This window comes from Suncus etruscus, chromosome 10 (assembly GCF_024139225.1).
Source record: "Suncus etruscus isolate mSunEtr1 chromosome 10, mSunEtr1.pri.cur, whole genome shotgun sequence".
Classification (NCBI taxonomy): domain Eukaryota; kingdom Metazoa; phylum Chordata; class Mammalia; order Eulipotyphla; family Soricidae; genus Suncus; species Suncus etruscus.
In genome coordinates this window covers 93808484-93834207 of record NC_064857.1, presented here as the reverse complement: position 1 = coordinate 93834207, position 25724 = coordinate 93808484, and the positions used below count along the sequence as shown (strand labels likewise).

At 37.0% G+C, this 25724-nt stretch overlaps 1 protein-coding gene across 1 annotated transcript in view; it reads right to left on the bottom strand.

Moving 5' to 3' along the window:
• GALK2 (galactokinase 2) overlaps positions 1 to 25724 on the bottom strand; it is a 142328-nt gene that overhangs the window by 72208 nt on the left and 44396 nt on the right. The gene's annotated exons all lie outside the window — the stretch shown is intronic.

Genomic DNA, 25724 nt, shown 5'->3' with positions numbered 1-25724 from the left:
TTTTTTCTTTCTTAGAGCTGCACAGTACACCACAGCTTTGTTTTTGGTGGGAGAGCCACACCAGAAGTGCTCAGGGATTATTCCTGGCTCTTTACTCAGAAATAACTCCTCCTTGGGGGACCACAGGATTCAATTCAGGGGATCGAAACCAGGTCATCTGCATGCAAGACAAACACCTTGCCCACTTTATTATCTCTCTAGTTCCTAAACCACAACTTCTTACTTCTTCCATCTATAGTTAGGCATATACTTAGAATTTAAAATGTAAAGAAACAATATGCTCAGGTAGAGAAATCCATAAAGTTCTCAGTGAGAAATCTAACTGAACTCACACTTAAGCAAAGACCTTTGGCTAGTATGAAAAATTCATCTCCTGCTCTCTCCCCCCATACACACAAATATGTAAGCAATAATAATCATCTATACATTATCTTTTTGGTGAGGACTGTCACATTTAAGTCTCTGAGCAATCACCAAATTACACTCATTATAAAGAAGAGCAAAATAGGATGCACAACAAATTAAGATTTGAATTTCCTGGCCTGACTCCAAAATCTGTATTCTTTCCATATATTCTTTTTTTTTCTTTTGGTTTTTTGGCCACCCCCAGTGACGCTCAGGAGCTACTCCTGGGTATGTGCTCAGAAATCGTTCCTGGTTTGGGGAACCATATGGGACGCCAGGGGCTCAAATTGCGGTCCATCCTAGGCTAGCACGCTCACGCAAGGCAGATGCCTTATGGCTTGCGCCACCACTCCAGCCCTCTTTCCATACATTTTTCATATATTCTATATTCATCTCCTCATTGGAGATGATATAATTCTTTGTGCTACTTCAAAGGAGTGCAAAGCACTTAATGAGATTGCCAAAATATAAGTATTTCCTTTCCTTTAAGGATTTCCTCCTCTTAGAAAAGAAAACAAATCCTAGAGGGATATATATTTATTCAGTGTTTTGTAAAACCTAAGGCCTGGCAAAAAAAAAAAAAATACCCACCTATTTCTTTTAAATAGGTTGTTAATTTTCTAGAATATTTACCTACAAGGATTTCAGAATTGGCCCACAGACCTCAGCATCTCTGTGTGAAAAACAGTCCAACCAAGAGCTGGGAATATCCTTCTACTTTGCTGCTGCCTCCCAGTAAAGAATTTAGCCTCATGAATTCATAACTGAATGGGAAATACCTAAGAATTCTAAATGTCAGGAAAACAAAACAAATAAAAATAAGAAACTTGAAGGAATGACTCATTTTATAGTTCCCTCTTCTCCATGAATACCTGAGTAGTGAAAATAAAGGAACAAATCAGTATCACAAGCTTCCAATCTTGGGTTAAGTTCCAACTCACCTACTAACCAGTTGTATGACCACAGAGAGGCTGTTAGTTTTTCTGAATTTTTGTTTCTTCCTGCACTATTAATAATATAATAACCATCAGGCAAATTGTATGGGTTTTGTGGCTAGAAACTATTAAAATGTACCTAAAATATTACTGTGAAAGATATGTAATCCACTTTGGTCAAAATAAAAATCATTATTAAAAAAAAAAAAAAAAAAAAAAACAATCCCCCAAGCCAGGGATGATTTCTGAGCACATAGCCAGGAGTAACCCCTGAGCGTCAAACAGGTGTGGCCCTTCCAAAAAACAAAAACAAAAACCAAAACCAAAAAAAAAAGAAAAAAAACTACAATTTAAACTCAAAACACTCCAGAATATATATTCTATTTTGATTGGGTTTGGGAATGAAGCACAATATTGTCGGGAAGTTCAAGACTATTCTAGAAGGTGCAGAAGAACATTCAGCAGTGATAGAAATCACACTTGGGATTCCAGCAGGAAAAGCTTGTACTCCAGACCTTTGAGCCATATCCTGAACCCCAAGCAAATAGACTTTTAATCACAATGCACTAATGCTTTCTATTTATAAAAGAGAGAAAAATGCCCACTGTCCTAGCTATGGGATTCTGAAATACATGCTCATTTTTATTTGCTAGAGTGTTTAAGGAAAGAGAGAATTTAATATGTTCTGAATACCTTCTAGGAAGAGGACCAACTCAACAATATGAAATGATGGGGCCTGAGGCAAACAGGAGAGTGGGTTTCTGTTTAAAACATTTCAGCCTAATTTGAGGGAAAATTTCTTTGCCAGCCAAACTAAACACACTTGTAGTATAAACTTCAGCAGCAGGCCCACAGGCTGACTTTCCAAAGGCCCTAGCCATCCACCTACATACTAAAATCAGAAAGGTCAATCCTAAATGAGATGTGAGAAAATAAGAGTAAAGTTTTGTTTGTTTTATACTGAGTCATGTTTACGGAAGAATTTACATGCTTCTGAACACAAGCAAATATCAGGGATAAGTTCATAATCTTCACCAGAAGTGATGTCCAGAACTCAGAACCATTAATACAGGGATTTTTTTTTTTTTTTTTTTTTAGTAGCAGAGCAAGTAAATGAAAGCAGAGAGTGTTTGTCATTCGAAGGCATGTTAACCTACTAGACCTTTTCTGTCTTTCGGATACTGGAAATAGAATTATAAAATGTCCTTCAGAATTTTAATCAGGAAATGTAACTTGCAAAGGCACTAAATTAATAACTCATGCATATTTAAATTATGTAAAATATCAATGGATTTAATGAAAGTAAGAAAGAGTTGACTAAAGCACTGTCACAAAAGTATGTGGGTGAAGCATATTCAAACTTAAACTCAAGGAAAAGACATAATGAATTCCAGGACCCAATTATTCCTTAATAAAGAATAAAATTAATTTATCTCCTGATATCTAATAGATTCTAACTCCAATCCCTTTTTCCTATTTTTCTCACTTATCTTCCACCACTGTACCCCAACATCCCAACACACATACATGCAATCCAGGAATCTTCAAAGAGGAAAAGCAAATTCTAACCAAGATGAATTCATCCCCCTTCCTATCAGTTTATTTCTTCTGTTCACTTTATAAGTGAGCACTTCAAGAACTCCAAGAACCTCCAAACTAGCGAGCAACTTGTGGTACTTAATTCTATCCTTTCCTGGAAAAGATGCCTAACAATCATCATAAATTTTAATTTGACAGCAAAAAAATTTTCCTATATTAATAGTCAATAAATCCATCTCTATCTGCGTTCTTTCCTTCTGGATAGTTTTAAAAAACCTGAGATTATTCATAGACTTTCTTTTAACGCAATAGAGGAAGTTGTTGAGTTAATTTAGCTCTTTGTGTCATTCTGCTCTTGAAGCAGTCTGGGAAAGAACCGAAAGTCATCTATGCTCCTAAATTAAACAGCTCACCCATCTGCTGGCCAGTGGGGCTGACAGCAGAAACAGCAGCTTTTAATAGTTGTTCAAAGGGATAAAGATGCATGAATACATTGACTTGCTAAATCTGAATATTTACAAAAACATTGATTATAACACAAAAACTTCTGATTTAATGCAATCAACTCATCTTTAGCAGGTTTACTAATGAGAATAATAAGAATAATAAAATTCCATTCTCATTATTAAATAAAATCATTTAATTATAAATTATAATTATTGAAATAGAATAATTCCATAGGTGAAAATTTTCATCACTTCAAGTCAACTACTCTTGCCTAAAGAAAAAAATTACTACTCAGCAATCCAAACCCTAACCAAGACCAGATTACCCAGCTAAGTACAAGTGAAGAGAATGCAAGAAATAAGCACTCAATGATCATTGACCATGTCGCCACCCTTGTGATTTGTGAGAATTAAACCACATTTGAGTGTGAGCCAGTGGTAGTACATGACAACATCAAAATGTAAAATGCATTGAGCTTTAGAGGTGAATTTCACATAGCATATATACATACTAATTTTTAATATACACTACTAACTCATCTAATGTGAAGATGCAACGTTCCTTCAATTATAATGTCAAAAATAAAATAACCTACATATAAGGAATAGACTAATAACTACACTCAAAGAGCTAGCAATAATAATTGTTTGGGGTAAACACATCTCTAAAAAGAAAAGAAAACACTTGTATGCCAGACAGCACCTGCTTTCACTGCAAGAAAAGCTTTCTACACACTTTCTTCCTACCACCCATCTGATATTGCTGCTTAGCATAAAAAATAGAGATTGTGGTTATATCTTTATAAATGGTCCCTACTTAATTGTCTTTTATTATTGAGCATGTGTTTTTGATGCTTTTATTCTAAAAATAAGGTAAACATGTTAATGACTCAAATGACTTTTCATTACAATACACATTTTCTCTATTTTCTTCCCCTATCTTCTTTCTCTACCCTAAACTTCAAAATATCTGTGTTCTCACCTGGTGCTAATTTTAAATTCTTCTCAAAACTGGCAAAGTTATTAGGTATGATTTAGCTCAGTAGGATAAACTCTTCATGAAACAGAATGTGAAAGCTATAAAGCTATAAAAGATTGATATAAACTTGTTGTTTTGCAACATGACTAACGATCAAGCTTTAAATAGTTGACACTTTGGAGTGTCAAAGAGGAAAATAAAGTTGGCTTGCTCATAATAAAATTAGAAGAAGGAGGGAGGCTATTATTTCTTCACAACTCTAACTCCAAGAGATCAGTAATTTTTGCACTTCAGGAAAAATTGCCTGAGTATAACTCAATTCCCAAAATTCCAATTCCTAATCCAATTCCCAAAATGATTACAGCAGACCCTCAAAACTGAAATAGAAAAGTTCCAGTAATTTAAAAAAGGGGGTCACATATCTAAAAGATAAAAAATAAATATCTTCTCAAAAGTAAACACTGCTAGAATCTAGAAGCATTAGAGCAGATATTAAAAACTCACGGGGCTGAAGAGAAAGTACAGAGGATAGGGAGCTTGCCTTGCAACCAGCCTATCTCAATTCAATCTTTGGCATCCTATATGGTCTCTCAAGCACCACTAGGAGTAATTCTTCAGTACAGAGCCAGCAATAACTCCTGAGTATCGCCAATTTTAGCCCCTCCCCAAAAAAAGCATTAATGAGTGTGTGTATAACAAAAGAACTGAAATGACCTCAATATCTATTGGAGTGAACACAATCTGTTGAACCTGGACAAGATCAATGGTTAGCACACATGGCTCTGAAAAAATATCTTTATGTGCTTCATGAGAGCAGCAACCTGGTTTATGAGTTAATTCCCTTCAAACTCTATAAGAGAGACCAAGAACACTTCTTTTAACTTATCTGATCTCTAGTTTGAACTATGGAAGGAATTTGATTCTGAGAAAGGGCCTTTAAAAAGACAGGGACATAATTTGGGGTTCTAGGTTCATGAATATTCTAAGAAAATGTTTCTGAGATTTCCTTAGATATTAGTCATGTTGCCTTAATGAATGAGGAAAAACCATCTTAGGTGCACAATAACATGCCACTTCTGATACTTTTCCCAGCAATTGTTCTGGGTATGTAGATGTGAGTGGTAAAACTTAAAATACTAATATGAATCTAATAGGTAATATTTTATTTTTTTCTTTTTCTTTCTTCTTTTAATTTTATTTATATTTATAGCTTCTAGACAGAATCTCCTGCCTGCTTTTTTTTTTTAACAGAACCATAGCACATGAATCATCTTTTTCTGCCTCAGATTTCTATGTCTTCCTACAAACTGAGAAAAAAAAAAAGTGGATGAGACCCACAGGTCAAGTGATCTCAGGAGCACTGAGTAGAAATAAAAAATTGTCAAACCTAAATGCCCAAATCAAAGTCAACAACAACAGCATCAAGAGACCCAAATTACAACAAGCTATATACAAAAGGGACCTGTTACACTAGTAGTCCAGGGGGATATGGGTAGAGGTATGGGAGGCAAGCTTGGGACAGTGACAGAGGGAAGTCAACACTGGTGATGGGAATGGCCCTAATTCAAATTCACTGTCACTATGTACCTGAAATACAACTATGAAAGACTTGTAATTCACATTGGTCTTAATAAAAATTATTTAAAAACATCTCTCTCTCTCTCTCAACCAGCCCAATGTCTTTCATAAACTCACAGCACAGAGTGATCATAATTGAGGGCTTGTGGTCTCACATGTAATATGACCTTTGTTATCTTGTAATGACAATAGCATCTAATGCATTTGGTCAGATACAGTTCAGAACATCTTCAAGCACTAATGAATTGCAAATGCAAGAGATAGGTTTTTCTAATTACTGAATATAACTTGTAGTGAAGAAGCAAGTATAGAGAGATTATGTATGACCCACAATCATTTAGCTAATAAATGAAAAGCCAAGAAAGAAAGAAAGAAAGGAAGGAAGGAAGAAGAAGGAAGGAAGGAAGGAAGGAAGGAAGGAAGGAAGGAAGGAAGGAAGGAAGGAAGGAAGGAGGAAGGAAGGAAGGAAGGAAGGAAGGAGGAAAGAAAGGAAGGAGAGAAGAAAGGAAGGAGAGGAAGAAAGAAAGAGAGAAAGAAGAAAGAAGAAGAAAGAAAGAAAGAAGAAAGAAAGAAAGAAAGAAAGAAAGAAAGAAAGAAAGAAAGAAAAAGAAAGAAAGAAAGAAAGAAAGAAAGAAAGAAAAAAGAAAAGAAAGAAAGAAAGAAAGAAAGAAAGGAGGGAGGGAGGGAGGGAGGGAGGGAGGGAGGAAGGGAGGAAGGGAGGAAGGGAGGAAGGGAGGAAGGGAGGAAGGAAGGAAGGAAGGAAGGAAGAAAGAAAGAAAGAAAGAAAGAAAGAAAGAAAGAAAGAAAGAAAGAAAGAAAGAAAGAAAGAAAGAAAGAAAGAAGAAAGAAAGAAAAGAAAGAAAGAAAGAAAGAAGAAAGAAAGAAAGAAAGAAAGAGAAAGAAAAAGAAAGAAGAAAGAAAGAAGAAGAAGAAAAGAGAAAGAAGAAAGAAAGAAAGAAAGAGAAGAAAAAATGTAAATTTATATTTCATATCAAGGTAACTACTATTGGGAAGGGGGAGGAGAGGAGGGAAAGGGAAGGAAGGGAAAGAGCTACCCCCAAAATGAGTTGTGGTAAGACAGCAGAAGGCAGAAGCCTGGCCAGATTGATAAATCAGAAAAATATGACCCAAGTGATTGCTCCTAAATACCAACAGGGCTTCTGACATCTGTGGTAAAGGCTGGTGTCACTCCCTTGGCAAATAAAGTATTTATTTTGGCTCTGACGTTTGAAAAAAAAAAAAAACGTTAAATAATGATGATAATAATGGATGGGCAGCAGTCCTGCAATCTCTCTGGTTTGGCAAGTATGTCCTGGAACTGCACGTCCCTTCCAATGGTCAAAAGGACACTCCCACTCCCTGGGGACAGCTCTTCAGACTGAGTTTGAAGCAGCACAATTCTGGTTACACCCCTAAACTTCAAAGTACAGGCCCCCTGTAAAACACTTCGGACTTTCTAAGAGAAGGGAAAGACGGGACATTATATAATGGCTCTTTCTGCTCTACCATGACCGGAACACCTGCCAATCTTCCTAATATGACTGATGCTAGAGCATTAAAATCGCAAATCCAAGAGCATCTACTCCCATTGATCATTATCAACAGCCCTGACAACAGCGGCAGGAAAAAAAATAGCTCACTGTTCGAGCAAGTTCCTCACAGACTTTGAGTTCCAGTTCCAACTGTCTACATGCTGAGTGTGATCCCTATGATCTACTATTCATGATCCATAGTGAGTCAACCAAGTGTGCAATCTCTTGCACACTGCAAATAAACATTTATAAACATCACAAGTAAAATATGCAACACCCAGTGAGCCAGAGAGCACTACAACTAAGTGTACAGGTACCACAATTGAATATGGGATCCCCAGTGTGCAATGCAATAAGGTGGCAACTAAGGTATGTGAGTACTGCAAACAAGTGTGTGAGCACCACGACCAAATACATAAGAACTGAAAATTGCGCTGCATTGGAGCCAGGGGGACAGCTCAAAGCAACAACAAAGGAAAGAAAAAGGAAGAAAAAATGGGCAAGGTATAGTTCCAGGCTAAAGCAGTTGTGTTGAATGTTTGAGGCCCTTGGTTCCATTTCTAGTAGGATCTCCAACACATATCCCCTGCTAAAATAATCACCATATTGAGGCTGGAGTAATAGCACAGCAGGTATGGTGCTTGCCTTACATGCCACCAAACTGGTTCTATCCCTGGCATCCCAAATGTTCCCCCAAACTTGCCAGAAGCAATTTCTGAGCATAAAGGCAGAAACAACCACCGAACACTGCCAGATGTGGTCCAAAAACAAACAAACAAACAAACAAAATCAACCAAACTAACAACTCATTGTACATATTTATCTAATATATAGGATTTTATGTGTACACTTCACAGAATCTTTTAAGGTCAGAAAATGGTGTTGAACTGTTGAATTCGATGTTTTCTTGAAATAAATTTGATTTACTGAGTTCTGTTCAAATGTCCTACCAAGTACATCTACCAAAGTTCATTATAAGAAACAGTTTTGGGAACATCACTTTTGCATTTGTGCTTAGAATATTGGAAAGGAGGGAGTAGGAACTGTGTGTCTCAGAAATCAAGCTCATGCCTTACATGTGTGAGTCACTGGGTTTATCTTCAGCACTGAAAAAAATAAAAAACAAGCAAACAGAAGCATTATGCTTTGTGTAGATAATAGATATAAATAGGTCAGAAGATGTTGCTCAGTGTTAGAATATGTGACTGACATGTGGAAGACCTCAAGAAATTTGATCAAGCAAAAATAACTTGATGAAGTAATAATTTTTGGTGTCTTCATTCTTCTTTCCTTTTCCCTGTTCTTAATTTATTCGTTTTACCATGTTAATATTCTTGAATGAACAATTGCTAGAATTTTTTTAAATAGTCATCAGAGAGATAGCATAAGTGTTAAGGCACTTCTCTTACATGCATCCAACTGTAGTGTGACCCCAGCAGCACATATGTATGGTCCCTAGGAAAGGTGAATATTAGAAATATTTCCAAAAACAAAAATAGATAGTCACTTTGTACAAGTAAACAGAAAAACTGAGACCTAGCAGGTACCAGATAGAATAGACAATTAAGAGGACAAAGAGAAACAAGAGCACATGCTAAGGAAAATTAAAATTGAATAAATTAGATAGCCATATCCCAGATTAAGAAAGGTCCACTTATTCCCAATTTGCTATGGGTTTGGAAATTTTTTAGTAAATAATTTAATGTATTACTTGCTTTGCTTATTCTTTCTATATCTACTCACATGTTTTTAATATAGAGGTGTTTTCTTTTACTGATTAATGCAGATACTAAATAATTATCTATAATATAATATTTTCTGTTGTTTGTTTTTATTTTGGTTTGGTTTTTGGTTTGGGGGCCACACCCAGTGGACTCAGGATATCTCCTGGCTCTACATTCAGAAATCGGTCCTGGCAGGCTCAGGGGACCATATGGGTTGCCGGGAATCAAATCTAGGTCTGTCCTGGGTCGTCTACGTGCAAGGCAAATACTGTACTCCTGTGCTATCACTCTGGTCCTATAATATTTTCTATCATAAAACCAACACTAACATTTTAGAATAAAGTACATTTTATTCAGATTTTCCTTTAACTTTTAAAAATTCTTATTTTTACTAAATTGTATATTTATAAGACTTATCTATTATTTCTCATAAACTTTTTCTTTTTTCCTCTTCTTTTCCTTCATGTAAATTTTAAAATGTATTGTCATAGAATCATTCATGTTAATTTAAACTTACATTTATTTTTAAATATTCAGCTTTTTAAAAAATTGATCAACTTACCACTTTACATAAACTGATGTACAATTTTTATGGTTTCATGCATTTCACTTTATTCATCTATTTCTGTGTAGCTGTCACCACCTCCACAATTTTATTTTTGGTTTTGGGGCCACATCCAGTGATGCTCAGGGGTTACTCCTGCCTATGCACTCAGAAATCGCTCCTGGCTTGGAGGACCATATAGGATGCCGAGAGATCGAACCGTTGTCCATACTAGGCTAGGGCGTGCAAGGCAAACATGCCCTACCAGTTGAACCACTGCTCTGGCTCCATCTCCACAATTTAAAAAAAAAAATCTTTCTTATATAAGAAATATAAAAAACGCAGTAAAAGAACAACAAATAGGGCCCGGAGAGATAGCACAGCAGTGCTTGCCTTGCAAGCAGCCGATCCAGGACCAAAGGTGGTTGGTTAGAATCCTGGTGTCCCATATGGTCCCCCGTGCCTGCCAGGAGCTATTTCTGAGCAGACAGCCAGGAGTAACCCCTGAGCACCGCCGGCTGTGGCCCAAAAACAAAAACAAAAACAAAAAAACAAAACAAACAAACAAAAAAAACACACAAAAAAGCAAAAGAACAACAAATAACTAGTCAACAGAACAGAAGAATTTGTTTACAAAACTTAGCTTACCGGGCCCAGAGAGATAGCACAGCGGCATTTGCCTTGCAAGCAGCTGATCCAGGACCAAAGGTGGTTGGTTCAAATCCCGGTGTCCCATATGGTCCCCCGTGCCTGCCAGGAGCTGTTTCTGAGCAGACAGCCAGGAGTAACCCCTGAGCACCGCTGGGTGTGGCTCCCCCCCCAAAAAAAAAAAATCTTAGCTTACCAAAAAAAAAATCTGGAATAACTTGTGAACTACACAGGACCTGCAATATCAACTACTACCTGACCATCCTTTGCCTTACATGGCAGCTTTGGTTCATTTTCCCTCTTCACCTCATGAGTCTTCTCATTTTTTTTAGAAGAGGACAGATTCTTTATTTCACGACTGCAGTTTGAGTTCTTCAGAGCATTCTGGAATTCTCTTTGCATTGTGTCAATCCAGGAGATCATCACTTTTTAAAATGTCATTTTCCATAGCATCTTCTACTCAGCTTTTGCATCTTAATTTGTCCCATAGGGGTTACCCTAAAAACTAATCCTCCACTTGAAAGTTGAGCTCCCCGCTGTATATTCCTCTCATAACATATATCACATTGCATATCTTCATAGCACATATCATAATTTGTGTCTGTTCCCTTCTTCTCTTTAACACTTTATCAACTTATTTTATTTTGGTTTGGAGGCTACACCTAAGAGTACTTGGGTGTGGCTTTCAGCTTGGTGCTTCAAGTAGGTTTTCACAGAGCACCAGAGACTATGCAACGCTTTGGATATACCCAACCTTCCTAATGGCCAAGCACTCAGCACATTCAGATATCTCCACAGTACACTCATTAGAAGAATGCTGAGTGGATGACTGAATGAACAAATATATTCACAATGTCAACTTTATTATACACTATACTCAGAGTCAAAAATCTCCATGTAGCAAATGAAGTAAAAATAACCACGGAAGTGCTCACTGCTCCATCAATGCATGGTAGCAGCATATCTTGATAAATAAAGTATCGCTTTCTCTCTTATGCTTCAATTGAACTTATTTCTTATACTTCTTGGTGTTGAGATACAGAAAGAAAAATCCAAAAAATTCATTATCATCAACAGTTTGCAATCTCTTTGATAACAATATGAAAAAGATAATGATTTTACTCTTTTCTATTTTGCAGACTTATTTCATGAAAAATGTGTCAACAAAATAGACATATAAATAATATGAAAAGGACTTAAAATTATTCCAAATAGAAATACTATATTATCATATAAATAACATTATATGTAGAAGAAAAAGCTGAGTGATAATATCCCTCAGAACCCCCAACTGGGGCCAGAGAGATAGTGCCAGATGGAAGACACTTTTCTTGCATGCACGCCACAACCACAATCTGGTTTGACTCCCCAATATCACATCTGGTCCCCTGAATATAATCAGGAGTCATGCCTGAGCATAGATCTAAGAACAGACCCTGAGTACCGCTATTTTTACTTAAAAACCTCCCAGCAAAAGACACCCACAGTATATTGTGGGTCCCCCACTTAAATAATTAAATGGATTAAAGTTTTCTTGTTTAAATGGAAGTCCAGAATTTAGATCCTTACCCTTTTACTTTGTTCCAATATATTTATATAGGGTTTTAGCTCATTATAAGTTTAGCTATTTAATATCTTAAAGCAATATTTTCAAACATTTGGCAGAAACCCATTATTATGGTCATAAAATCAGTTTAGTGTTCCAAAATAAGCTTTGTACAAAGAAGAGAATGGAATGGATTAGAATGAATAGAAAGCATTATTTTGTGAAATTTTTCAGAATATTTGCCCATTGTAAGTGTTACACTGCATTAAAACTACAAGTTTCGGGGCCGGGCGGTGGCGCTCGAGGTAAGGTGCCTGCCTTACCTGCGCTAGCCTAGGAGACGGACCGCGGTTCGATCCCCCGGCGTCCCATATGGTCCCCCAAGCCAGGAGCGACTTCTGAGCTCATAGCCAGGAGTAACCCCTGAGCGTCACCGGGTGTGGCCCAAAAACCAAAAAAAAAAAAAAAAAAAAAAAAAAAACTACAAGTTTCATAATACTATGTTACATTACATTAAAATGTTTCTTTTACTGTGACTATAAAAAAGTTTGAAGAGGCTCATCACCTTTGGGGCATGTCCCTGGCTGGCCAGGCTGAGTGGGGAAAGGTCTGGTTGGCAGCTGGATTAAATTATTAAACTTAAAGAAAAAAGTTTGAAAAACCCTGATTATAGAAATTAACTGAGAGTAGAATAATAGTGTAACTAATGAGTCAGACAGGAACTTTGTGGGTCGATGCTAATACTAACATATATTTGAAAAATATGTAGAAATTGCATCTAAATAATACCTAATATAATAAACCAATAATACTGCAATAATAATAATAATAAATTAAACGATAAAAATTTACCCCTCAAATTTAGGCAAAGCCATCATGTCTTTAGTTTAAGAAATATATGAAGCATTAGCTTATTTTTAATCTTCCCAATCTCTCTTTAATCTCTTCTTCTTCCTTTTTCTCCTCCTCCTTCTCCTTTTCTCTCACTTGTCTTTCTTCTCTTCTTCTCCTCTTCTCTCTCTCTCCCTCCCTCCCTCCCTCCCTCTCTCACCATCACAACCCACCCCAGGAAAAGTCCTTCTAAATTTAAGGGCACTTGCATGTTTTTCACTTCTAAACTTGCATTGCCCTCCAAATATAACTAAAAGTTCTTCCTTTTATTCATGGATCCCTCTCCCACCCCCAATTATCCTTTGTGATATAATTAAATATGGAGCAATAGCACAGTGTGAAGGTGTATGCCTTGCATGATGCTGACTCAGGACAGACCTAGGTTCGATCCCAGGCATCCCATATGGTCCCCCTTGCCAGGAGTAACTCTTGAGTGTCACTGGGTGTGGCCCCAAACCAAAAACAAAACAAAACAAAAACAAAAACAAAAAATACTTGATTCTTTTCTTAGTTCCTGACACAAAATTTTTAGTCTTTGGAATTGAACAGATTTCAATTCCAAAGATGAGGCTCAGAGAGGGAGAGAATTAGTAAAGGTAGGGTAAGGACATGGAAAGCATAGCAAGTAAAGAGATTAAGAAATGTTTTGTAAAGCTCTTCAGTATATTCACCCAGGTGTAAGTGTTGTGACAGTTGGAATCAGAAGCAATGTGACTTTTATACCCTTCTTCCTCTAAGGTCCTAATCAATATTGTTAGCCACTGCAATAACTTACTACCTTATAAATGTAATAGTATAATAGATCCCTCTGACATGGATATATAAATACCCTTTCACATCTTTACTTTTTGAAGCCACTGTCCCTTTCCTTTCCTTCTTTCTTTCTCAGCTCACTACTACAAGGTTATAGCAATTTAACTCTTAAATGCTATATTCATACACAGCAACCCCATCTTTACCCACCATACATACACTCAACCTTCTCACTTGGGATATCTGAATCTATCCAAATGATTTAAAAAATAGCAGTCATGTTTTCTATCATGGAAAAAAGAGGAAGAGTAGAAGCTAGTTTAAAGATAGAGAAGAATCAACCACAGCAATGGCACAGAGGGTAGGGCACTTGCAACTGACTCAGGTTCAATACTCAGCATCACATATGGTCCTGGAAGGCCTGCCAAGAATGGTCCCTGGGAACAGAGCCAGGAATAAGCTCTGAGCACTGCCAGGTGTGGCCCTAAAACAAACACAAGAAGAAGAAAATCAGTCGGCAGACATTTTGGGGCTTCCCTGGGCTTGCTTCAACCTGGGAACTTTGATCTTCTCTGGCATTTATCCCCTGACGGCTTGCCTCGGCTGAGGTGAGTGTTTCCGGGCCAGAGTTGCGGATAAAGCTGACTGCTGGGCCCCTTAGGCTCGGCAGACATTTTGGGGCCTCCCAAAAGCTTGCATTAACCTGGGAACTTTGATCTTCTCTGGCATTCATCCCCTGACGGCTTGCCTCGGCTGAGGTGAGTGTTTCCGGGCCGGAGTTGTGGATAAAGCTGACTCTGCTGGCCCCCTTCAGCCCACCTATAAGGGGTCGATTCGCGGCCCCACACTCCACCTAGCCAATGAATACCACCACAACATGTAGAAAAACCCACAGCATAAGCATGACAATGGGGAAACTATGCAAACCAACTTCAGCCATAGAGAATAAAGATGAAAACTCTGATGACCCAACAATGGCCAACCACCTAAGCAGTCTTTCAGAAATGGAGTTTAGAGAAGAAATATGGAGGTTGCTCATAGAACTCAAAGAAAGTGTAAATCAGAACACTAATAAAAATCAAGAGAATATGAAGATAGAAATCAGAAAACTCCAAACTAAAATATCAGGTCAAATAACAGGTCTGAAAAACTCAGTAGATGAATTGAAGAACGTAATGGATGAGCTTTCCAACAGGTTAAAAGCAGCTGAGGATAGAATTAGTGCGCTGGAAGATGAGATGCATAACTTTACACAGCAGAAGAGATTGGGAAAAAGCCTTAAATCAAAGGATCAGACAATGGAAAAGTTACTCAAAAATATGAGCGATGAAAATAGAAGTCTTTGATAAGTTCAACAGAAACAACTTTAGAATCATTGGAGTCCCAGAGACCCAAGAAGAAAATCTCCAGGAAGAATCAATAGTCAAGAAAATCATCACAGAGAAACTACCAGAGCTAAAGAAAACATGTGACCAAATCTTGCATGCCCAAAGAGTACCAGCTAAAAAAGACCCCAGGAGAAACACCCCAAGACACATCCTAGTCACAATGATGAATCCCAGAGATAGAGATAGAATACTGCAAGCAGCAAGATCGAAAAGGGAAATTACATTCCAGGGAGCATCCTTGAAATTTCAGCAGATCTGTCACCAGAAACACTCAAGGCCAGAAGGCAGTGATGGGATATAGTGACAAAACTCAATGAAATAAATGCTTTGCCAAGAATAGTGCACCCAGCAATACTCACTTTCAGGTTTGAAGGAAGTATACATGGCTTCACAGATAAACAACAGCTCAAAAACTTTACATACTCAAAACCAGCCTTAAAAGAAAAACTGAAAGATCTATTCTAAAGACAAGACAGAAGAAAAAACACACCAAACTTCTACACAAAGATGGCAATAAATCCCATGACAATTATTTCTCTCAATGTCAATGGACTAAATGCACCCGTTAAGAGGCACAGAGTGGTGAAATGGATCAAAAAACTGAAGCCAACCTTCTGTCTGGCCTACAAGAAACACACCTAAATAGACAGAATAAACATAGACTCAAAATCAAAGGCTGGAGGAAAATCATTCAAGCAAACAACACCCTTAAAAAAGCAGGGGTGGCCATACTAATATCAGATGACACAAACTTTATACTCAGAAAAGTGGTAAGGGACAAAGATGGATATTATGTACTAATCAAGGGATTTGTACAGCAGGAAGAAATCACGCTCCTAAGCATATATGCACCCAATGAGGGACCAGCAAAGTATTTAATACAATTGTTGACAAATCTGAAGAAGGATATCAATAATAATACAATAAATGTGGGAGACCTCAACACAGGCTTGTCAACACTTGATAGGTCAACCAAATGGAAACCCAACAAAAATATACTAGACCTGAAAAGAGAAATGGAAGAAAGAGGCCTAGTAGATATATATAGGACACTCCATCCTCAGAAACCTGGATACACATTCTTTTCCAACGTACATGGGTCATTCTCCAGGATAGACCACGTGCTGGCACATAAAACATACCTCCATAAAATCAAAAAGATAGAAATTTTGCAGGCTACCTTTGCTGACCACAAGGCTCTGAAGTTAGATGTGAACTACAAAGGGACACAGAAGAAAAATTTAACACCTGGAAATTAAACAGCCTACTACTGAACAACCAGTGGGTCTGAAATAAAATCAAAGAAGAAATCAAAAATTTCTTGGAAACAAACGACAATGAAAACACAAACTATCAGAACCTATGGGATACAGCAAAAGCGGTACTGAGAGGAAAATTTATAGCTTTGCAAGCACACATCAGGAAGAAAGAAGGAGCATACATGAATAGCTTAATGACACAGCTTATAGAATTAAAAAATGATCAACAAAAGAAACTAAAAATAGGGAGACAGAAGGAAATAACAAAGCTGAGAGCAGAAATCAATGAAATGGAAACCCAAAAAACAATCCGAAAGATCAATGAAAGCAGAAGTTGGTTCTTTGAAAAAATTAAAACAAGATTGATAGACCTTTGGCAAAACTCACAAATCAAAAGAGAGAGAGAGAAACTTGATAACTCGTATTAGAAATGAATAAGGGGGAGATAACTACAGATACTGCAGAGATTTCAAAGGGTATTCAGAGAATACTTTGAGAAACTCTAGGCCACTAATATGAGAACCTGGACAAAATGGATAAATTTTTGAACTCATATAACCTTCCACGGTTGAATAAAGAAGATGTAGCATATCTAAACACCCCCATCATTATTGATGGAAATTAAAACTGTAATAAAAATTTGCCCAAAAACAAAAGCCCAGGCCCCTGATGGATTCACGAATGATTCTTTCAAACCTTTCAAAGAGGAACTACTACCAATCCTGGCCAGGCTCTTTTATGAAATCGAAAAAAAGGAAAACTTCCAAATAGCTTTTATGAAGCCAATATCACCTTAATACCAAAACCCAGATAGAGATGCTTGCCAAAAAAGAAAATTACAGACCAATATCCCTGATGAACACAGATGCAAAGATTCTCAACAAAATCCTGGTGAACAGGATCCAGTGCCTCATCAAGAAGATCATTCACTTTGATCAAGTAGGTTTCATCCCAGGAATGCAAGGCTGATTTAACATCCATAAATCTATGAACATAATACACAACATAAACAACAAGAAGAATAAAAATCACATGGTCATATCAATAGATGCAGAAAAAGCATTTGATAAGGTTCAACACCCATTCTTGATGAAAACTCTCAGCAAGATAGGAATAAAAGGAATCTTTCTCAATATAGTTAAAGCCATCTACCAAAAGCCAGTGGCAAATATTATCCTCAATGGAGATAAACTAAAATCCTTCCCTCTAAATTCTGGTACAAGACAAGGCTGTCCTCTCTCACCACTCCTATTCAACATAGTACTGGAATTACTGGCTATAGCGATTAGGCAAGAAAAAGATATCAAAGGAATCCAGATAGAAAAGGAAGAAGTCAAGCTCTCACTCTTTGCAGATGACATGATACTCTACTTAGAAAACCCTAAAGACTCTACCAAAAAGCTTCTAGAAATAATAGATTCATATAGCAAAGTTGCAGGCTACAAAATTAACACACAAAAATCAATGGCCTTTTTATACACTAAAAATGATAGGGAAGAAATGGACATTAAGAGAACAATCCCATTCACATTATCAAATTATCAAACTCAAATATCTTGCAGTCAACCTGACTAAAGATGTGAAGGATCTATACAAAGAAAAATATAAAACACTGATCCAAGAAATAAGAGAGGACATTCGGAAATGGAAACACATACCATGCTCATGGATTGGCAGGATCAACATAATTAAAATGGCAATACTTCCAAAAGCATTGTACAGATTTAACGCGATTCCTCTAAAGATACTCATGACATTCTTCAAAGAAGTGGATTAAACACTTCTGAAATTCATTTGGAACAAGAAACAATCTCGAAATAGCTAAAGCACTCCTTGGGAAAAGGAATATGAGAGGCATTACTTTCCCCAATTTTAAGCTGTATTACAAAGCAATAGTTATAAAAACAGCATGGTATTGGAATAAAGACAGACAATCAGATCAGTGGAATAGGCTTGAGTACTCAGAGAAGGTTCCTCAGACATATAACCACCTAGTTTTTGATAAAGGAGCAAGAAATCCTAAATGGAGCAAGGAAAGCCTATTCATCAAATGGTGTTGGCACAACTGGTTAGCCACTTGCAAAAAAGCGAACTCAGACCCCCAGCTAACACCATGTACAAAGGTAAAATCCAAATGGATTAAAGACCTTGATATCAGATCTGAAACTATAAGGTATATAGAACAACATGTAGGTGAAACACTCCAGGACATTGAGACTAAAGGCATCTTTAAGGAGGAGACAGCACTTTCCATACAATTGGAAGCAAAGATAAACAGATGGGACTATATTAAGCTGAGAAGCTTCTGCATCTCAAAGGAAATAGTGCCCAGAATACAAAGGCCACCCACTGAATGGGAGAAATTATTCACCCAATACTCATCAGATAAAGGACTAATATCCAAAATTTACAAGGTACTGACAGAACTATACAAGAAAAAAACAACTAACCACATCAAAAAATGGGGAGAAGAAATGAACAGACACTTTGAAAAAGAAGAAAGGGAAATGGCCAAAAGGCACATGAAAAGCTGCTCAACATCACTAATTGTCAGGGAGATGCAAATCAAAACTACTATGAGGTACCACCTCACGCCACTGAGATTGGCACACATCACAAAAATGGAAAACAAGCAGTGCTGGCGGGGATGTGGAAAGAAAGGAACTCTTTTTCACTGCTGGTGGGAATGCCGTCTAATACAACCTTTATGGAAAGTGATATGGAGATTCCTTCACAAACTGGAAATTGAGCTTCCATACAATCCAGCTATACCACTCCTAGGAGTATACCCAAGGAACACAAAAATACAATACAAAAATCCCTTCCTTACACCTATATTCATTGCAGCACTATTTACAACAGCCAGACTCTGGAAACAACCAAGATGCCCTTCAACAGATGAGTGGCTAAAGAAACTGTGGTACATATACACAATGGAATACTATGCAGCTGTCAGGAGAGATGAAGTCATGAAATTTTCCTATACATGGATGTACATGGAATCTATTATGCTGAGTGAAGTAAGTCAGAGGGAGAGAGAAAGACGCAGAATGGTTTCACTCATCTATGGGCTTTAAGAAAAATAAAAGACATTTTAACAGTATCTCAGAGACAAGAGAGATGAGGGCTGTTAGGTGCAGCTCATGACATGAAGCTCATCACATAGAGTGATGAGTGCAGTTGGAAAGATGACTACACTGAAAACTATCATAACAATGTGAATGAATGAGGGAAGCAGAAAGCCTGTCTCGAGTACAGGTGTGGGGGGGTGGGGAGGAGGGAGATCTGGGAAATTGGTGGTGGGAATGTTGCACTGGTGAAGGGGGGTGTTCTTTACATGACTGTAATCATACAACTATAATCATATTTGTAATCACGGTGTTTAAATAAAGATAATTATTAAAAAGAAGAAAATCAGAAAAATTAAATATACAAATAGCAAGAAAGCAAGAAAATATTATTATATTAAATATTATTGGAAATAATTCTAACATTATATTTCTATCAATACTTGAAACCCAATTGTCACAATTGTCTGTTTTCATTTCCTTGCAATGTGACTGTGATTTGTCACAAGAAAATGTAAAATTTATTTCATTACTTTCAGTCCAATGCCCTATAACTTTCTAACTATATCAATTTCAGTTACAAAATATTTTATCTTCAATTTCTGCGTAAACCAATACGTATACATGATCCGACTCATAAAGGCTTATACCTATCTCCTTTCTTTAAAACAAAGAAAACTGGGGAAGGAAAAAAACAAAACTAAAAGAACCTAAGAGTTTAAACAAGTATGAAGAAGATAATTAAGGATAAAGATATGTTTCCACATTCATCAAGATATACAAATTTAAAAACATTTCCACTTTGAAAATTATATTCTGGGGCTGGAGAGATAGCATGGAGGTAAGGCATTTGCCTTTCATGCAGAAGGTCATCGATTTGAATCCCAGTGTCCCATATGGTCCCCTGTGCCTGCCAGGAGCAATTTCTGAGCATGGAGCCAGGAATAACCCCTGAGCACTGCCGGGTGTGACCCAAAAACCACACCAAAAAAAAAAAAAAAAAGAAAAGAAAATTATATTCTGCTTCAAGTTTCATTGCTTCTTTAACTCTTTCAATGCCTCCCTATGCAAGAATACCTTCACACTAAGAACACAGAAGCAAGCACATAGAAAACGGGGAATAAAAATTCAGAAAGTTCAAGATGGCCCAAGGAGGACACTTTACTAGTGATATACATAACTGTACTAATTCAGATACTTAGATCTGAGGGATATGCTGCCATATATGTATATTATAAACATAACTTACTAGCAACGAAAAGGAAGATAGTACAAAATGACTGGATCTAGGGGAATATAGTTCATATGGCAGCCATTTTAACACCAAAAACCTACCAAAAGACTGAACATCAAGGAAGGAGACATATTTAGTATACTCTGCCTAGAACATACTAACATCAAAAGTTACCAAATCAGAAAGGCCAGAAGCAATACGGTAAGAGTGTTTGTTTTGCACTACGGCCAATCCAGGTTCAATCCCAAATGCCATATGGTCCCTGGAGGTCTGCATGAGGTGATTTCTGAGCAGAGTCAGGAGTACCCCCAGTGCTGCTAGGTGTGACCCAAAACAAATATATATATATATAAATCAATATAAATTATTGTGTAGTACATATTTAAACAGAATCTCAAATAGTATATAAGAATAGCCCAAAAATGATAGTTTTACTAGAAAATTATCATATAGTAAATGAAGTCACTCTTTTATTGAGTTAGATATCCAGACTTTACACTCTGCACATACAAATATTTAAAAATAGTTCTTCTGCTTAGAGATCTCACCACACCCTAGATGGAAATACCTTTACAATAAAACAAACAAACAAAAAACAACAAGTTAGAACAGCAAAATTCCAATTTTATAATTAAGACATTTTAAACAAGTGGGGTAGGAAAGTAGAAAGCATTAAATGATTTTCCCAAGAACTCAACCCAATGCTCAAAGGCATGCCAGTTGACATGCTTCTAATTTGCTTTTAATTTAATTTTAGGCACCATGCTTTATAGTACTGCTAATGATAGAGCTGACTGTATACAATGTTTCAACATTATATCCTCCACTCCAGCCTTATCTCTGTGCACCCCCTCGTCCCCACTCTCCCACCCCTCTCCTGATAAGCTCAGTTCTATAGAACAACTCATATGTATGAGAATGATTCAGTGCCCAATAGTTCAGCTAGCCACATATCCATCTTCTATGGCTGAGGCATAAACCTCACAAGCCAAGAAAAAACACTGTTTATCTTTTCTGTCCTTTAAACGTAGCAGTTAGATGACTATAGAGAACTCAAAAATGCCATGATCACCCTGACTTCTATCAACACCACCCACCTGAAAAGAAACAAAAGGTTGACACAAATAAGAAAGAGAACAGGCACATGACAAGCACACAGCTGCAGTGCCAGGCTGGCTCTTCAGTCCACCTGTTCCTTGCAGAAGGTCTGGCGTAAATCCAACATTTATCTAGACAGGCTCTGGTATCACTATTACAGTTAGATATACTACTGACAACCTCTTTAAACTAACACAAAGATTTAAGGAGCTAAGCTTGTGTAGCGGAACCCCCTGAAAAGATTACAATAATCAGAGATACAGAGACATGTAAATATTTGTTAGTCAAACCAAATTCGTGTTGCCTGGTATTTTCTTTGGAGCCTGCCCATGTCATTACCCTGAAATGTGATATATACAAACCCTGAGTGACTGCAAGCGAAATAATGTGACCCTATATACACAGTGACAGTTTAAAATTACATTTGCTTTGGTTATTTTTATGTTAGACATCTCAAACAGTTTATTCCAAGCTTAGTACATTTTGTTTCCTAAACAAAACAATGAAGGAGAACATAAAAAGACTGAAATAGCAGCGCAACAATGAAGGATTTGAATTCCTTGACAAAATTGAAAATTTACAATTTTTAACTCATTGGTATTTCATTCATTCAACCAAAGTACACTTGGGTGTTGCGTTTCTGAAAATATCTAAGATAAATAAATTACAATAGTTAACTCTACCTTTAATGGATTTTTTTAAACTTTCTTTTAACTGTTATTAATGGAGTTTTATTTATTTATTTATTGGTTTGGTTTATAAGTCATACTTGGTAATGCTTAGGGGTTACTCCTGATCTACTCTTGGGAGTTACTCTCAGTGGTGTTTTGAGAACCACATGGGATATTGGGGTTTGAAGGAGGGTCAGCAATTTTCAAGGCAAACACAATACCCACTGCATTATCTCTCTAGTCCCACTTACTTTTTTGAAAAGAGAACTTAGATAACTTTAAAGTAAGGCTTTCTCTCGGATAGGCAACCTATCTACATATAGATGTATTGTTTTAACTGGTAACTATAATGAGATAAACAAAATTCATGTAGTGTGAGTCATTGAGGAAAAAAAATTCACTTATGTAATGTTGCCAGGGAAGAAAGTTAATAAATCAATCATCAGAAAAATACAAATAGAGAGGAAAATACTGGTTTGGGAGTTCCAGAATCGTTAGTGTCATGAAAGGCAAAGCTGGGGGACCATTCTGCAACAAAAGAAATGAAAGCAATATAGTGATTAAAGGAAATCAAAAAAGAAAAATCAAGAGGGGAAATTACAAAGGATATTATTACCAAGATAATTAGAAAGTTTGCATTTGAGTTGCATATTAAATAATAGTATTGTACAATGTGATAAGTATATTGTGGCTATGCTAAATAGTGCCTTGTACTTAGGAGATCATACTGAAGTATTTAGGGGTAATCAGCAATTAACTCTCAAATAGTTTAGAAAAAAATCAAGTAAAATATAAACATGAGAATATATCTGCATGGATCTAACATATATATATATATGCCTATTACCTATCTGCACTTTTTTTTTTTTTTTGTGGTTTTTGGGTCACACCCGGCAGTGCTCAGGGGTTTTTCCTGGCTCCATGCTCAGAAATTGCTCCTGGCATGCACAGGGGACCATATGGGACGCCGGGATTCGAACCGATGACCTTCTGCATGAAAGGTAAATGCCTTACCTCCATGCTATCTCTCTGGCCCCGAACTTTTTGTTTTTGTTTGGGGATACATTCCTGTTGCTTAGGGCTTACACCTGGCTCTCCATTCAGTGTTCTCTACTGTGACCCTTTATAATATTGAGAATCAAATCAATGTAGGTTGCATGAAAGGGAAGCACCCTAATCACATTATCACTCCAGCCCCTATTTTGCCACTTGTATCTGAAATTTTGTCCCAATAAAAATTGAGAAAAAAGGGGGCCGGGCGGTGGCGCTGGAGGTAAGGTGCCTGCCTTGCCTGCGCTAGCCTAGGATGGACCGCGGTTCGATCCCCCGGCGTCCCATATGGTCCCCCAAGAAGCCAGGAGCAACTTCTGAGCGCATAGCCAGGAGTAACCCCTGAGCGTCACAGGGTGTGGCCAAAAAACCAAAAAAAAAAAAAAAAAATTGAGAAAAAAATTCTGAAATATTATGTTAATAATCCATCTAATTCTTTGTGTGTGAAATTTATTGGTGTTGTCAGATTGTAACAACATATCATACTCTGCAGCCTTATAACCCAAATTTGAGCAAATCAAAAAAAACTAATGTCAAAAGGAATCAGGTTTTAAAAGTTTCTCTGAATTATTCCTAAAAAAAAAATTATTTTAATTTTTTCTGAAAAAAAAATTATTGCAATTTTTTGCTCTATCCATAGCTACATTACTTGGAGAATTAAAATACTTGCAATAGCTACTATTAAATTCATTTATTTATTAGTGAATTCATTTATTACATATTATTGAGTTTATACTATTTATACTAGTATCAATGTTTATGTTTTAGGCATAAAATACAGGCCAGAACAATAGACTGCAGGTAGAATGTTTACCTTGCACATATCCTAGCCAGGTATGAGTCTCAGTACTGTACCACACATGATTTTCCAGACCAGCAAAGAGTGACCCCTGAGTGCAGTCAGGAGGAAGCCCAAACTACCACTAGGGATTTCCCCAAACCAAAACATCAACAACAATAAAAGAACTATTGCACTACATATACAACTAGCTTGTCAATATCCCTCCACCAGTCCCTAGTTCCTGTAGTTTCCACTTAGCAAACTCATTCTGTAGGCAGATTCTTAGGATCTATTTTCACTGATCATGTCTGTTCCCCTATTTTGTTTCTTTATACTTCACATATAAGTGCGGTCATTCAATATTTGTCCTTCTTTTCACTCACTTTGCTTAACATGATTCCTTCCAGGTCCTTTCAAGTTGCAGCAAACTACAAATTTTCATTTGTCTTACAGCTAAGTAGTACTCCATTGAGCATGCATATTACAATTTCCGTATATCTTTTAACAGCTCTCAGGCTGTTTCCATATCTGGTTATGTTAAATAATATTGCAACGAATAAAGATGCGCACATATACTTTTTTCAAATTAGTGTCTTTGTGTTCTTGGATAAATGCCCAGGAGTGGAATTGCTGTATTATCTTTCAAAGCCCTTTCACCTTGATATCAGATCAGTAGTACAGTGGGAGGGTGCTTGCATGGTACACAAGTGAACCAGGTTCGATCACAAGCACCACATATGGTTCCTGAGCCATAAACAGGAGTGATCCCTGTGGGGCCGGAGCTATGGAGCAGCAGTAGGGCATTTGCCTTGCACATGGCTGACCCAGGACAAACCTGAGTTCTATCCTTGGCGTCCCATATGGTCCCCTGAGCCAGGAGCGATTTCTGAGTGCAGAGCCAAGAGTAACCCTTGAGTGTCACTGGGTGTGGCCCCAAAACAAAACAAAAATAAATAAATAGATAAAGAGTGATCCCTGAGTATAGAGACAGAAGTAATCACTGAGTACCATCAGGTCTAGCTCAAAAACAAAATTGAAAACAACAATAATAAAATAAATGCACTTTCTTCCCTTAACAAGGGAACAGAATGGTGGGTATTAAATAATAGAGACTCCTTACCCCAGAAATACAGTAAAGAAAATTCAAGTAAGGGCTGGGGGGCTAGAAGGTAGCAGTTAGGGAAGAGAATGATGAAGAGGACTTGAGGTAACATAAGGATATTTGTCAAAGGTTTTGGATACTTGTGTGGTATCGAAGTGAGATAATTATGTATTTCATAAGCATAAGATTCAGCAGTATCATAAGCATATGACCCAAACTATAATAATTTTTTTATTTTAATGATTTTTCTAAGGAGATAGGTTGGGAAGGATGGAATGGAGCCTTGAGACACTAATTGTGGGACAGATGCTAACATTGATGGTGAGTATCTATTGGAATACTGTATGCCTGAAACTCTATTAACAGTTTTGTAAATCACTGTGCCTAAATAAAAATTAAAAAACTAAAACACTTTTTACAGTGTACCTTTACACTTTACAGTGTAACCTTTTACAACACAAAGAATAAATTACATTTTAAAAATTTATAGCTTGAGTTTTTGCATAATTTGCAAAGCAATAACCAAGTTTTATTAAAGGAAGAAGCTAAAAAC